The sequence below is a fragment of the Carcharodon carcharias genome, chromosome 9, assembly GCF_017639515.1.
Source record: "Carcharodon carcharias isolate sCarCar2 chromosome 9, sCarCar2.pri, whole genome shotgun sequence".
Lineage (NCBI taxonomy): Eukaryota > Metazoa > Chordata > Chondrichthyes > Lamniformes > Lamnidae > Carcharodon > Carcharodon carcharias.
The window spans coordinates 48,954,836-48,969,642 of record NC_054475.1 but is presented as its reverse complement, the minus strand read 5'-3'; the positions used below and the strand labels follow the sequence as shown (position 1 = coordinate 48,969,642).

The following is a 14,807-nucleotide window of genomic DNA, read 5'->3' as shown; positions in this document are numbered from 1 at the left end:
ATGGCAGAACGGGCTCAATGGGTCAAATGGTCTACGCCAGCACCTATTTCTTACGTTTTCATTTCCACCTCTGTCACATCACTGTCTCCACTTCTGCCTCAGCTCTTCTGTTGCTCATACCTGACTATTCTAATGCATTCCTGGCCGCACTTCCAATTGAGGTCATCCAAAACTCTGCAATCCATGTCCTAACCAGCACCAGGTGCCATTCACCTCGCACTTCAGTGCTCGCTGACCTACATTGGCTTTCAATTAAACAATGCCTTGATTTAAAAATGTTCATGTTCATTTTCAAATTCATTACCTGGCTCCTCCCCATCTCTGTAATCTCCTCCAGCCATACACCCCTTCAGAGTATTTGCATTCTTCCAATTCTGGCCTCAAGCACCTCCAGTTCTAACTGTTCCACCATTGCTGGCCATGCCTTTAACTGCCTAGGATCCTCCTTCTAGTTCCTCCTTAAAACCTACCTCTTTGACCAAGCTTTTAGTGCTCTGACTTTTGTAGCTAGGTGTTATATTTTGTTTTATAATGTTGCTATGAAGTGCCTTGAGATGTTTTATTACATTAAAGGTGTCATATAAATATGTACTGCTGTTGTTGATGGGTTTCTATTTCAGACTCTAAAGCAAATATCATAGAAGTCAGCATACAAGTACAAGCCCCTCCAAAAACGGAGGTTGATTTTTACGCAGATTATAAAAGTGAACCACTGGCATTGGTATGGGTGGTTGCCATTTTGAAGTACCATTAACATCTGATGCAAAGAGTGGGCATGTCTTAAACTCCCACACATCTTTGCAACGTAGCCTGTATTGCCTGCTTGATCCCTTGCACCCAGTTATAAGATACCGGTAAGTAAAACATACATTTATGGGGTGAAAAATTAAGACCGACTACTTAAAAGTATAGCATGTCGTGGTCGAGGACAAAAAGGAGCCGAATTATACACCAGGTACATAGAAAAACAACTTTTGGGACCACAAAAATAAGGTTGTCTTATTTAGTTTTTGTCAAGGTAGGCTAATTACAAATCAAACACATGCCTAGAAATTGGGTTAAGTGTATGTATGTAAATTTAGGGGAAAATGCTGCAATTCAGGGGAACAAGAGACAAGCAGAAAGTCATTTTGCTTCCCTGGCTATAGTAGATCCATGACAGCAGGGGCGTAAAGCAAATAATGCAAAAAAATTGTAGGCTCAATCTTAGCAGGCTTGGCAAGAAGTGAAACCTCTTCAAATCACCAAATAGCCTGCAGGCTCACAAACAATAACAATGGCCACTTAGGGCAGGACAACTTCACATGCGCAAGCCACTTCTTCAAATAGGGGAAAGCATATGTTGATAACTTAGAAAAATAAAAGGCAAAGTATTGGTCTAAATACACCTAGCCAGTCTGATTGCCATTTTTAACCTGGTATCAGTGTTTTTGAACTGTAACATTAATAGATAGGGCACACTATTTCAGTATAATTCAGAGACTGGATCTATGCCAATAGTATCTTCCTCCTGATTGTCATCTGTTTTCATTATGCCTTGGACCACTCTTCTCTAAACCAGTAAAAACGTGCTATATGAATGGTGTTTTTATAAGTACTTGTTTAGATCAAAATCCACCATCCAGCTTTTTATTCTTACACCACTAAATCTGGCTACCATGAAAAACAAGGTCTCTGACTGTGCTGTTAGGATAAGGCAGATGAACTTAGTAATAAAAACACAAGGAACCAGATCATAGATACTGGTTCCCAGGATCTCAATTGAATGAGCGCCCTGTAAAAGCTAGTATTAAATCCGGGCCAAACTACTCACACGGAGGCTTCAGTGCTTTAAAGATTTCTGCCAAAATATGAAATTTTAATATCTGATTGGTAGCTGCAGTAAATTAAGTGGCTGCAATCATAACCTCTTACCTGAACTATATAAATTAAACAGGGAAATGCCACAAAGTCAGATTTATTAAAAGCAACTTGGTAATGTTCAGGCATTAAGATGCTGCTAGGAATTTGTTTAAATCAAAAAAATGTTTGAGTACAAGATTTTCCATGTCATAACATACTAAAACATGCTAAAATTTGATATCAGGGTGGAATAAGAATCACCAAATAAAATACCTCAATATCAAGCAGTGAAAATGTATGAGGAAGTTTTAATGTTCTGTGATATTTCCTGAATGCACCATTAGAAGATGTGATCCATTACAGCAAGTTTTACTGCCTGCCTCAAAAAGGGAATTTCCTTCACCCGGTGTTCACACTTCCAGCAGGAATAAATACAGAAAAGTTAAAAAAGAAATGCCTCTAAACTTGTCCACTACCTGGCATCAGCTAAATCCAGTTTGTAGCCCAGGGGTTGAATTCAGATCTTTGTGGTCAGCACAGTTCAATGCCACACAAGGTGGTGCATTCATCAATGTAGTACTAAAAATCTTTATATTATCTGACATCATGTATATAATTTGAGGAAAAATTAATTTACTGAATTTTCAGCATTATTCTTAAATGGGGAAGTAAAAATTAAGTTATTCACTTCCAGGGCAGTGAAGAGGCATTTATCATTTATTTAATTCTGAAACTCATCCCCCACACAATCAATAAACCCTGTCAGAGATATGGAAATTAAAAAAAATTAATATCTTGGCAGTGATCTGGTTAATAATCTAATCGCTCTTTCGCTGCATGACATGAGCGCACCCATCATCCCCCCAGACCTAGACACACGTACCCACCTTTACACATGCGCACTATATATAAAAATGGATAAATGAACCATGTAGCAATGGAGCAATTAGATTATCAACCAGGTCACAGCCAAGATATTAAGAATAATTATGCTTTGTTTCCTTTAAAAGCAAGCTTAGTCGGTGATTTTCAAACTTTTTTGTGGGGAGCCATCTCAATTTCAATACCCTCCGGAAGAATTTTCTGCTCTGATTATGTCAGTCAAATGAAACAGGTATTTTCTGAAATGACAATACTAAGTATTAGAGTCAAACTTAGCCAAAATGTCAGGGCAGAAGTTTGGTAACCTTGGTTGACTTATTACCAAATTGAAACTCATAAGATTAAAGGGGCAGTGGCAACACCAAAACAAAAAAAACTGTCGAAGAGGCAGCAGAGAGGAGTGGAGAATTGTTGTTTTTCCACATGGGAAGTAGTATTTGGTCGTGCTTCCAGGGTCAGTATTGGACCGTTGTTCTTTTTGATTAAAAAAATGTTGATAGTCTATTGCAGGTCTTTGGAGGCACAATTTCAAGTGATAAAAGTAATCTCAGATGATACAAAAATTTTCAAATGTAGTGAACAGCAAAGAGGATAGCAACAGGTTTGGGAGGAGATGGGCAGACACAAGACTTTCTTGCCCACATGTCTGTCCTTGGCTTGCTGCATTGTTCCAGTGAAGCCCAACGCAAACTGGAGGAACAGCACCTCATCTTCCGACTAGGCACTTTACAGCCTTCCGGACTGAATATTGAATTCAACAACTTTAGATCTTGAACTCCCTCCTCCATCCCCACCCCCTTTCTGTTTCTTCCCCCTTCCTTTTGTTTTTTTCCAATAATTTATATAGATTTTTCTTTTCCCACCTATTTCCATTATTTTTAAATCTTGTATGCCCTGCTAGTCCTTCCACCCCACCCCCACTAGAGCTGTACCTTGAGTGTCCTGCCATCCATTCTTAATTAGTACATTTGTTTAGATAATATCACCACCTTCAACACTTCTTTGTTCCTTTGTCTGTGACATCTTTTGATTATCTGCTCCTATCACTGCTTGCTTGTCCCTACAACCACACCACCGTCCCACCCCCCCACCCCCCGCAACCAAACCTTAAACCAGCTTATATTTCACCCCTCTTCTAATATTCAATCAGTTCTGCTGAAGGGTCATGAGGACTCGAAACGTCAACTCTTCCCTTCTCCGCCGATGCTGCCAGACCTGCTGAGTTTTTCCAGGTAATTCTGTTTGTTTTGGATTTCCAGCATCCGCAGTTTTTTTGTTTTTAAGACAGATGAAACTTACTGAGCAGAATGGAGTGGTGCAAATCGGGCAGAAGAATAAGGAGCATCAACATAAATCAAAGAGGCAGTGAAGGAGAGGAGTTCAAAATCGAGGAGTTATTGACACCATAAATAAGGCGAAACCGTTTCTGTTGGAAGATGTGTCAGCAAGCAGGGGATATAGATTTAAGATAATTTGCAAAACAACCAAATGGGGAGATGAGGGGATTTTTTCTCAAACACAGCAAATTATGATCTGGAATATACAGTCTGAAAGAATGGTGGACATAAGTACCTATCGAAAATTACTATGGAATTTATGTATATATTGGAAAATGAAAATTTTACAGGGCTATGGAGAAACAAACAGGGGAGTGGGCGTAAATATATAGCTTTCTCATAAAGCCAGCATAGGAATAATGGGCCAAATAGCCTGTGTTGTAAAATTGTTATTCTAAGCAATTCAATTTTTCATGAACCATTAACCCAGAAGTATTCAACTTCAAAATGTGCTCACTTTACATTATCATTTCAAACATAACCACAGAAATCTTTAGTAAAAGGCAAAAAAGTTTACATGATCCACAGAGAAACCAGAGCAGTGCGTATTTTACTACATCCACACTAGTTTTATACTAATTCAAGCCGTATTTTAAAAAATTCAAGGCCGTGCTTAAATATACTTAATTCAGAATACAGTACCATATTATATAAATATAGAAATCATGGAGGGGAGTGGCTGTTGACTCAAGAATTGCATCGTGCAGCTCATGTTTTTCAGTCATTCCAAACCTCCTTTTCTTATTGTGCATTCTTGCACACTCACAAAAGGAACCACTAAAATTTTCCAGAAAATTTCCAATAAAAGGTGCTTTCTCAGTGGATTAGTGCCAGTATGGGTACAAACGCTTACAGTTTACGGGTCTTGACCATTACTTATACTATGTACACAGCTAACACTATCTGCCATCACACTAAAATCTTACTAAGCACAACCTTTACCGAAACCCAGCTGGTTTCATACCAACTAAAATTAGTTTCCAAGCTTGCGTAGATTCAAATTTTCACCTCAGCAGAAGCTAAGTTTCAGGCATATGCAAATAAAGCATAGTAATCATTACTTATGAGAGCAACCGCGCAAATAAGCACTTGCAAAAGTTTCAGGGTATGGTATTCAGCGACAAACTAGTCCTGCTCCTGAAAAAAAAGGATGCAGTGTCAACTGTACGGTTGTGATACAGAAATGTTGCAATTAGCATATTGAGTTGCACACTGTAACAATGCTATAGGATATTTTGTCACTGCTCATACATGGCCATTTACATTGCATTGGGTATCAAATGCAACTTGAACCCTCATCATTTGCCGCCCTCTTCCACATGAAGTGAATTTCCAAGTATCTTTCTACAAGCCAAAAGGAACACAACACTTTAGCCCCAGATAAATTAAAACATGTTGGAAATACATCTGGTTAACAGCATACGCATTCAAGGCAGTTTAGTTCCCAATGTACTAACCACAAAAGAAGGCTTAACCTAAATTTATAGGGTGCTTGAAACAAATATTTTCCATGGAATAGGAAATTAACTTATATTACCATTCCACTTGTGTGTCACAGAGATGGAAGAGGACTACCTTTAATCAAAATTGTACCATTCGGGAATGCACACTTCCTTTAAGAGTTGCATGGCAATATACACTGATCATACAGGTTCTAAAATTACTAAATAATACATAAGTCTGTGCTGTCCCAGTTAGTAATAAACTCAGGTCTCAAAACAACAGAGCGGAAGGCAGCAAAAGCAATGTTGTCACCAACTGATATTAAGGATATATACAGCATATATTCATAATCAATGAGTACTTTAGTAAAAATCTAAACCCTTACTTCATAGGTGATTTTGATAGTTTTCTTTCAAAGTACTGCAAATGTGCATTTCAAATCTTTTCAAAAACTGCAAGCTACATTATTTCAACCGAAACTTTTAATGAGAAAGCATTAATCCAAATGAAAAACATGCATTTCCTATCTACTAATACATCAAATTATATGTTGCCTTACCTGCAGTGTCTTGACATAAATCTTCTGATACAAATCGCAAACATGACAACTTGCCTTTTGCATTTGTGTCAGTCTTGGCACACCAACAGCACTCAGAGTCAAAAGGTCAAGGGTTTAAGCTCAACTCTAGAGACTTGAGCACATAATCTGAGCTGACACTTCAGTGCAGCACTAAGGAAATGTTGCGCTGTTGGAGCTGTCATCTTATCTGAGAGATATTAAATCTGCCTACTCAGATGAATAGAAAAGATTTCCCTGCACTATTCAAAGAGCAGGGGAGTTTTCCGGTGTCCTGGTGAACATTTACCCCTTAACCGACACGTGAACTAGATGCTTTGAGAGACCTTGCAGTAGATGAATTAGTTGTTTCTCCAATATTACAACAGTAAAAATAATTCAAAGTGCTTCATCAGGCGTAAGAACTTTGGAACATCCCGAGTTTGTAAAAGGTGCTATATATAATGCAAGTTCTTTTTTCTATATAGAGCTTCTAAGGTAGAAAAATGTCCTAAGGCACTTCATAAAGCATAATAAAACAAAAAAAATGGACATAGCCCCAAAGAGGAGGAGATCTTCGGACGCAGGTGACTAAAAGCTGGGTCAAAGAGGTAGGTTCTAAGAAGGGTCTTAAAGGAAGACCGGGGGCAGAAAAGTGGGAATTCCACAGCATACGGTCTAGATAGCTGAAGACATGGCCATTAATGATGGAACAAAGAGAGAAGAACAAGAGGTGATAGTTGGAGGAACACATATGATGGAGAGTTATAGGAATGGAAGGAGTCAAAGAATTAGGAAGGGGTGAACCCATGAAAGGATTTAAACACAAGGATAAGAATTTTAAATGAGAGGCATTGGGGGACCTTGACTGCATGTAGGTCAGCGAAAACAGGGCAATAGGTGAGCTCCACTTCATGTCAGATAGGAACCAGACTGAGTTTTAGGTGAGCTGGTTGAGAGGGTGGAGTTTGAAGTCAGCCAGAAGACCAGTTGGAAGTGACAATCTGGAAGTGACAAAGCCATGGATGAGGAAGTACTATTATATAGGTCCTTTCAAAGGACCCTCTACAAATTGGAAACACCACAGATGTAACACATGCTTTCATGAGTTTATTCAATGCAGCTGTGGCAATGCACTGCAGTGAACATCCAGCAAAAGATAGCAGTGAACTATATCCAGTCAGTGCAATATATAAAGCAAAAGAAGTAAAGTACTGATATATTAATGCACAATGATCCCTATGGAACAGTGTTGGTCTTCGTTGTAAACAATGGAGCAAGCAAAACACTAATTCATTTAAACAGTCACTGCACTTCAAAAAAAAGTGTGAAGCATTTTAATGTGAAATGTTACATAAATCCAAATCATCTTCACTACTACTGCACTAACAGAAACAAGACCTCCATTCAGTAAAGAGCATTCTAATTTTAGCATTGCATTTATAATCATAGAAACATGAATATGGCACTAAACCTAGAGTGTTAAAGGAGTTCAGTATACTGAACACTACAGATAACTATACTGCATAGGGTTATAGTTTAAATTCCTTCATTTACTTTCATGAAGTAATTTTAAACATCTGGATCAATTAAGATTGTTCAGCCTTCAAACATGCACATTATGAAATGCATTAGCAATGTAGTGCTAGGACATGTACCTAATAGAAAGCTCAAGAATTAGGCTCCTTCTAAAAGTAAACTGTGGCCATAGGTCCCTCCTTACCCTTCTTGATGGCAAATTAGTTCTACAGCATTTGTTGGTCGATTCAACCGTTTTATACACTGTTTTACGTACTTTGGTTGCCATGAAACTAATTTACTGTTGTAAAAATCAACCATTTATATTTAGTGAGATAGTATCTGTGCATTTAGAATGTTTTTCTTTTAAACTGATATCATTTTAAATAATAATACAATCAACACTGGCACTTAACATGTCAAGCAAAAGCAACAATCCCCTTTCAATGCTAAATGTAAACATACACAATACTTCTCAGCACCAATATACAAGCAATTGAACTGGATCTGGCCAAAACACTGCAACAATTTTTCTATAACCATAATGCTACTTTCGAACAATTCTATATATTTTTAGAAGTACATTTCAAATTAGTGAATAAATTATGACTGGATGTCTTGAAGAAATTGTTTGTTTTCTCCTCATTCTGCCCTTTGTCTCTGACGGTGCCAGTTCTTGATGGCGTATGGCTCTTTTCAAGCACGAGAGTAGACTGAGAGCACCAGGGGTTATATGACAGTACTAAGACCCTTGCAGTTACCAAAATATTGTACACTGTTTAAAAATAAAATCACCTCCAACCCATAGACTAAAAGCTACTGACTAACTTTCCTATTCTAATTAGATAGGCATACCTTGCATACACTCATTTCCAAGCTCAAACTTAATCCTGGTTATGGAATATTGCTGATGAGAACTGCCAACTTACACATCCTCAGCCCTTAGAGCTCTCATCTAAGACCAGGTTACTGCAGACTACTTGGAGGGTCAATATTATAACAGGAATTGCTGAAATCTTAGCAAGACTCTAGGATGAAGAATAGCTTAAAGATAGAAAGGAAAAGCAATTTTTAGACTCAGACATCAGTTTTGAAATGGACAAGCATTTGTGAATACCCAGAAAACAAGAATGAGCAACTGAAGATATACAGAGCTTTAATTGAAGCAAAAGGTGGAAATGATTGCATAACTTTAAATATTTATTCCCAATAGTCTGTGCAGCACAAAATGGGTCAACAAATGCAGCAGCTCCTAGATTAGTTGTATCAATACATTAAAACTAATTTAGAATTGTAGCTACAACAATCTGCAGAGGTTTAACATTTCAGATAAAGTTTGGATCGAGAATGAATAAGTAAATATAAAAGTGATTTTAACCAAGTTTTGCCTCATGCAACATTCTACATATTCCTGCCCTTAGTTGTGTAATTATATTCTGAGTACTTAAACAGAACAATCATCTGCTGTAAACAGATCCAGCAGTTTATATAATCAGGTGACTAATTCACAATTCTCAGTTATGTGAACATACTGATATACAATGTCCACAGATCTCGAGTGGAAAGGTTGCTTTGATCTATTTTATTCTATCACACTTTCTTAAGGCAGACAATATTCAAATCTAGTTTGAAACTTTCTGCAATGCATCAACTTTAATACTAAAGAACCTTTTTCATTGACAATGCATGAGGTTTCAAACCCTCTTGGTTAATAGCATACACATTATGCCTTCTGGATGATGAATGTGAGAAAACGCTACATTTTCACATGATCCTGCTCTAAATTCTGAAAACTTGAATTTGCTATGGTTTGATTTTATATTCAAGATTGTATAAGATACGGACGAGACCTGAAAATAGCAATTTAAATTGGTCAGAAGTTAAATAGCTTATTCACTCAACTCTATCTTATTGCATAAAAACAAAAACAAAAAAACTGCGGATGCTGGAAATCCAAAACAAAAAATAAACACCTGGAAAAACTCAACAGGTCTGGCAGCATCGGCAGAGAAGAGTACAGTTGACGTTGAGTCCTCATGACCCTTAGAAGGTATTTTTTGTTTCTATCTTATTGCAATTGCAAACACTAAACATAATTCAGATCTCAATAGTGATGGGTAGAGGACATCTCCCAGAGTAATACCCAGCCACCCAGATCAGAAGATCACTGACTTGATTCCCACACTGTGCTGAATTAACTGATCTGTCAAGTTGATGACTGGTTACTTGATCTTAACACACTTAGGTTTGGAGGAAAAGAAAAGAACTGTCTGATTGGTTTTCAGTGATCTCTGCTGGAATATGCCTTAACTTGCAAACAGCAGTGTGAATACGCCAGTTAAGGGCAGGCTAGCTTCTGATGTGATGCGCTCTATAGCAATGAAAATGACTAAAACTCAACATCTATACCCACCTATGAAAAGGCGCGGGGTTTAAGGTACCTTACCCAAGTCGGCATTTTAGGAGAGAGGGAAAACTTCACATGTTGGGGCAAACTGTACTGGAGTTCCTGATCTCCCATACAATCTGGCAGAAGTCAAGCAGGGACTTGCCACTTACGAAGTTAAGGCAAGTCGCCCCAAGCCACTCCTGCACATCTCTAGTGGCTGAAAGAAGAGTGGTATATCAATGGCTTAAAAAAGGTTATATACTCATTATCTTATTGGTAATAGTTTAAGATGTTTTTTGGAGGGGTGGGCTGAGGAGGAGAACAACAATCTCAGTCCCTACTGTCCTGTGTAAACAGAAAGTACTGCATGTTAATCAAAATCTACCTTCAACTCCAATGTAAAATGATCCCCATTTTCTACTTTGACTTAATTTGCGGATGGACTTCAAGATTTACTGCTTCTCTCACCAAGCATGTTCAAGCTACCTCAAAACAACACTTGCTAGGCATCATGCTCACTTAAGCACATATGAAGTTGAGGCAATTTCCAGAATTACCAATCTCATACTATGAGACAAAATATTAATTGCTGCCTGCACATCACAAGTGAGCTAATCTATTTGTTAAAACTGCTGTTCCTCTTTAGCTTCATAATACCCGTTGCACAATATTAACATAACCTGCATGCATCCTCCAGGCTAAAGTAAAGCAGTTCAGGCTGCCAGGAAGCAGAAAGATCAAAGAAGAGAATACTTCTATTAACTCTTTCTAGAAGTGACTTGTATCTGCTAATGACAGCTGTTTTCAGTTGCAACTGAAGTCACGGTTGTAACAAATATATTACATTTTAACCAAGAACAGTGAATAGAATGGACCACTGCTTTAAGTAGGAACTAGTGACTGAAATGTAGGGAAGAACTAGGCTGGGCAGGACAGAATGAGAGCAAATGCTAAAAAAATGAGAAGAGGCCGTCAAAGCTTACAAGCTCACAAATTACTTGTTTTTATTCAGCTCACCAATATGCAGGATTAGCAAAGGTACTCTTCCTGCCTGAGCTGTAAAAGAATAGTAACTTCTTACAATGCAACAAATGCTACAATCAGCACTAAAAATATGATAAATCTCCATTTCCAAAAAGAAATGAGACTTATTTAAAATCATTGAAATAACCTTAATTTTGTTGCAAATAGAACAGTTAATGATATAGGTGTGCAAAATGCAATTTGACGCCTTGCATTCAACAAACAATGTAAAATGAAGGCAGTGTAAATACTTGGCCTATAACCAAACCTTCTATCTCTACATACCATAGCTATAGCGATTCATTGGAAAACTGCACAATGTTTTTCTATGCAACTTGTGATTAAAACACAACTATCTGCATGAAACTTATTTTACACTGCACTCCTTAGAACTATATTCACAGAAAGCTACCTGCCACCAGGCGAGAAGCAGAGGCAAGTGAACTGCCAATGGCCATGTCCTGCGCAATCATCAGTTTGGCTTCAGGAACTTAAAAGTAGCTAACAGAGACCAAATTAAATTAAAAAAGGTTGAGTTTTAGGTATTAGTTTAGTATAAATATTGAAAAAGTATGAGGCAACCAATTAAAGGTGTCTATCAACTCAGTTGCATATTCCACAATGGAAACCATCCACAAGATATGGGATTTATTCTAACTATGGTAGTGTAGAGGCAATTGATCAGATATACAAATTTGCTCACAACTTCCCAACATCTCTTCCACCACTTTTGAACTGACCAACGTAAGTTTTCAAAGGAAGGGTCCATGTTTTTGAAGTTTATTTACATAACTTAGTAAAGCCACTGAGCATTTTTATTTGTTGCACTACCATTGGTACAAACAATACTACGTACAAAAGACAAAAAAAACCTGGAGTTCTCAACAATAATGGGTGTGTACCAAATAGGGTAAAGACAATGTTTTAGGAGGCACATTAAAGAAGCCATGATGCCTTAGTCTTGAGGACTTTGGATAACAGCACAATGAACCTTAAGAACGTGTACTTAAATACACAAAGCACAAACTGCAGCAGGGAAGTGCAATGAAGGCCATAGGCACAGGAACTGGTAACACAGCTATGAACATGATATAAAATCAAGTTATTGAAGGGTTAACACAAAAGTTTGTTACAGTTGGACTTTTCACAATAAGGTCATAGTTACAAGGTTCTAGAGGTTTGTAATCCTTTGAAATAAAGGTTTTACAACTAGATGACATACAAGACCAACTTTTTGAATTAACCTATTTTAAGCATTAAACTGGGTGTAGGGACTAGATGTAGAATTTACTAAAAGTTACAATTTCTATTCAGATCATCATTTAGTCTGGGACATAGCATCGTTTGGGAGTTTAATCCAACATCTAATCCAGTGAACATTAAGTAACTGCCTGATGGCACAGCATATTAATACTGAGATAAGCTAGCCATGGAGTTACAGGATAAGCGTTCACACTATGGGCTCCAATGTTGTAAGTTCAGGAAGATGAATAGAAATTAAGACACTTGTGCATGGGAAGAAAGAATCAAACTAAGTCAATCCAGACAGTTCTGATTGGTAAAAACCTTCGTTATGACAAATCAAAAAAAAAAGCAGCTCAAGAAAGCAGGATTTTTGCAGATTTAGCTATTACAAGCAAACCAATGGAAAACAACTCAGTTAAAAACTAAACAATGCATATTTTTTGAACAATTGAGACTGGAAGAAGGGAAGTGAGGAAACATCACTAGATGAGAGGGCAAATCTGATGGGAGACACTATATGTGCATGAACAAGGCAAGAGGGCTGGAAAGGAGAGAAAAAGAGGAGAAAAGAACAGATTGAGGACATAGGGAGACATAAATCCAGCTAGTGAAACAGCAGGATATCTGAAGAGTGTGTGGGAGAGAATAACAAGTATTAGAAAGGCCATTTCTAGAAATGGCCCTTTTCAATTTATACTCAAATGTTCTTGACTGAAGTACAAAGTGATAGCACAAAGTGAAGAAAGCTATTGAAGATACAGGAACAGGTAGTGCATAGGGAGAGAAAGAACACTGATTTAAAAAAAAACAAAAACAAAGTTACTACTTTTTGCACATAATTGAGTAATGAAAGGAACAAGGATTGTAGAAAGATCAAGTTATAAAAAGAAATTTTAAAAAATAAAATGAATGATTGTGTTTCTAACTCAATTCAAGTTTGCTGCATTTGACTGCTGGCTCGAAATTGGTGGATGTTAGTCCTATAGAGTAAAAAGGAAGTTACATTGCTTTCTAAACATACCCCATCCTGTACTGGCAAATCAAGTCAGTCACTGAACTTATGACTGCATAACGGGCAGAAAGAAAGAATGGATGAAAACTGATAATCCAGAGGTGTGCATACATCATGTGTGATGTCAAAACAGCATGTAAAACATGCAACATACATCCTGACATCACTGGAGCAGGATGCATGCCTCACCGAAGCTAATTTTAGGTATGAAAATAAATCAATATCACTGTTTGAGACAGCATATTTGGAAAGAAACCTCAAAGTGGAAACGATAATGTGTGTGTGTGTGTGTGTGTGTGTGTGTGTGTGTGTGTGTGTGTGTGTGTGTGTGTGTGTGTGTGTGTGTGTGTGTGAGAGAGAGAGAGAGAGAGAGAGAGAGAGAGAGAGAGAGGAGAGAAAGAGAGAGAGAGAGACACACATTTTAATTACTCAACAGCAATGAAGACGTGGTGAATCCCACCCTATTCATCCAAAGTATGGTATACATTTAGATATATTTACCTTTAAATTTACTTTTAATATTTTCTAATATAGGATTAGAAACACGAACTTAAAAAATAGGCTTTTTCTTCAAAAAGCAAGACTGCTTCAGCGTTAAACTTGGAATTTGAAGCAAGGTTCACAGGCCTGTTTCAACTTTCATGTGCACTCAGAGCGAGTTTTGTCACCATTATGCAACTAGCACAGCACAACTGACCAAGTGGCTTCTTTCATTACTGAAATCTTCAAGATTCCATGATCAGAAATGCAATTTTCACTTGTCCACACGATATCCGTACTCCCACGCAACAAGTTATATTTATATAGCTGCTTTAAAACACTCCAAGGAACATCATATCAGCATAAAATAAAGTATGGCACCAAGCCACAGGCAGAATAATTTGGAAAATTTATTTCAACAGTAGAGTTAATAAACCACTTGTACATCATATTCAGCATTTTACATCTCCTTTGTCATCCTTTTCCATCATAAATTCCTATGTCCACAATAATAATGAAAGCAGCAGTGTTAAACTGGGTACTTCATATTCACTTCATTGCACCATTGTGCACTGCAATGCCACTGCTACCAACCAGGAAGGTGTAATTACTGCATGCCAAGATTAATTAGGCACAATGAATTATAAATATGAGCACTGCAATTTATAATAGAAACCTAAAATTAGGGACAAAGTATCTTAAACTTTCTTAAATATATAAATTAGAATTTGGAGTACACCATAACCACAATATACCCTGCCATCAGGCCAAATAGTTTTTAGCCCACTTCTGCGATGATTAAAATGACTAACTTATGCAAGGCACTACCTTTCAGTTGGTTAGGCGTTTTCCTAGAAAACACACAAAATAAATTGTTACACATGAGACTCCCAATGCCATGCAAAACAGATTCTGTCCCTCTAATCTGCCAAACCCCACCCACCAAAAGCCATCGCACTTCTTAGTAGCATCTCAGAGCAGCACTGGCACAAGCCTGGAGGCCAGTCACTCGCAGTCAATGTATGGGCCACAAAGAGAGAGAGAACTCAGCTCAGAATATTGGAAAGCACCATAAGATAC

General features: G+C 37.6%; 1 protein-coding gene across 11 annotated transcripts in view; it reads right to left on the bottom strand.

The window, feature by feature from the left end:
- The window catches only part of LOC121282636 (homeodomain-interacting protein kinase 1-like), a 119,689-nt gene that overhangs the window by 65,927 nt on the left and 38,955 nt on the right, over nucleotides 1–14,807 (bottom strand). Inside the window, exon 1 of one of the 11 annotated variants that reach the window (XM_041196451.1) lies at nucleotides 2,116–2,140. The exons of the other annotated variants lie outside the window; for them this stretch is intronic. The gene's annotated coding sequence lies outside the window, so the exon portion shown is untranslated. Of the gene's footprint in view, nucleotides 1–2,115; nucleotides 2,141–14,807 lie in introns of those variants that run through there. 11 annotated transcript variants of the gene reach the window in all.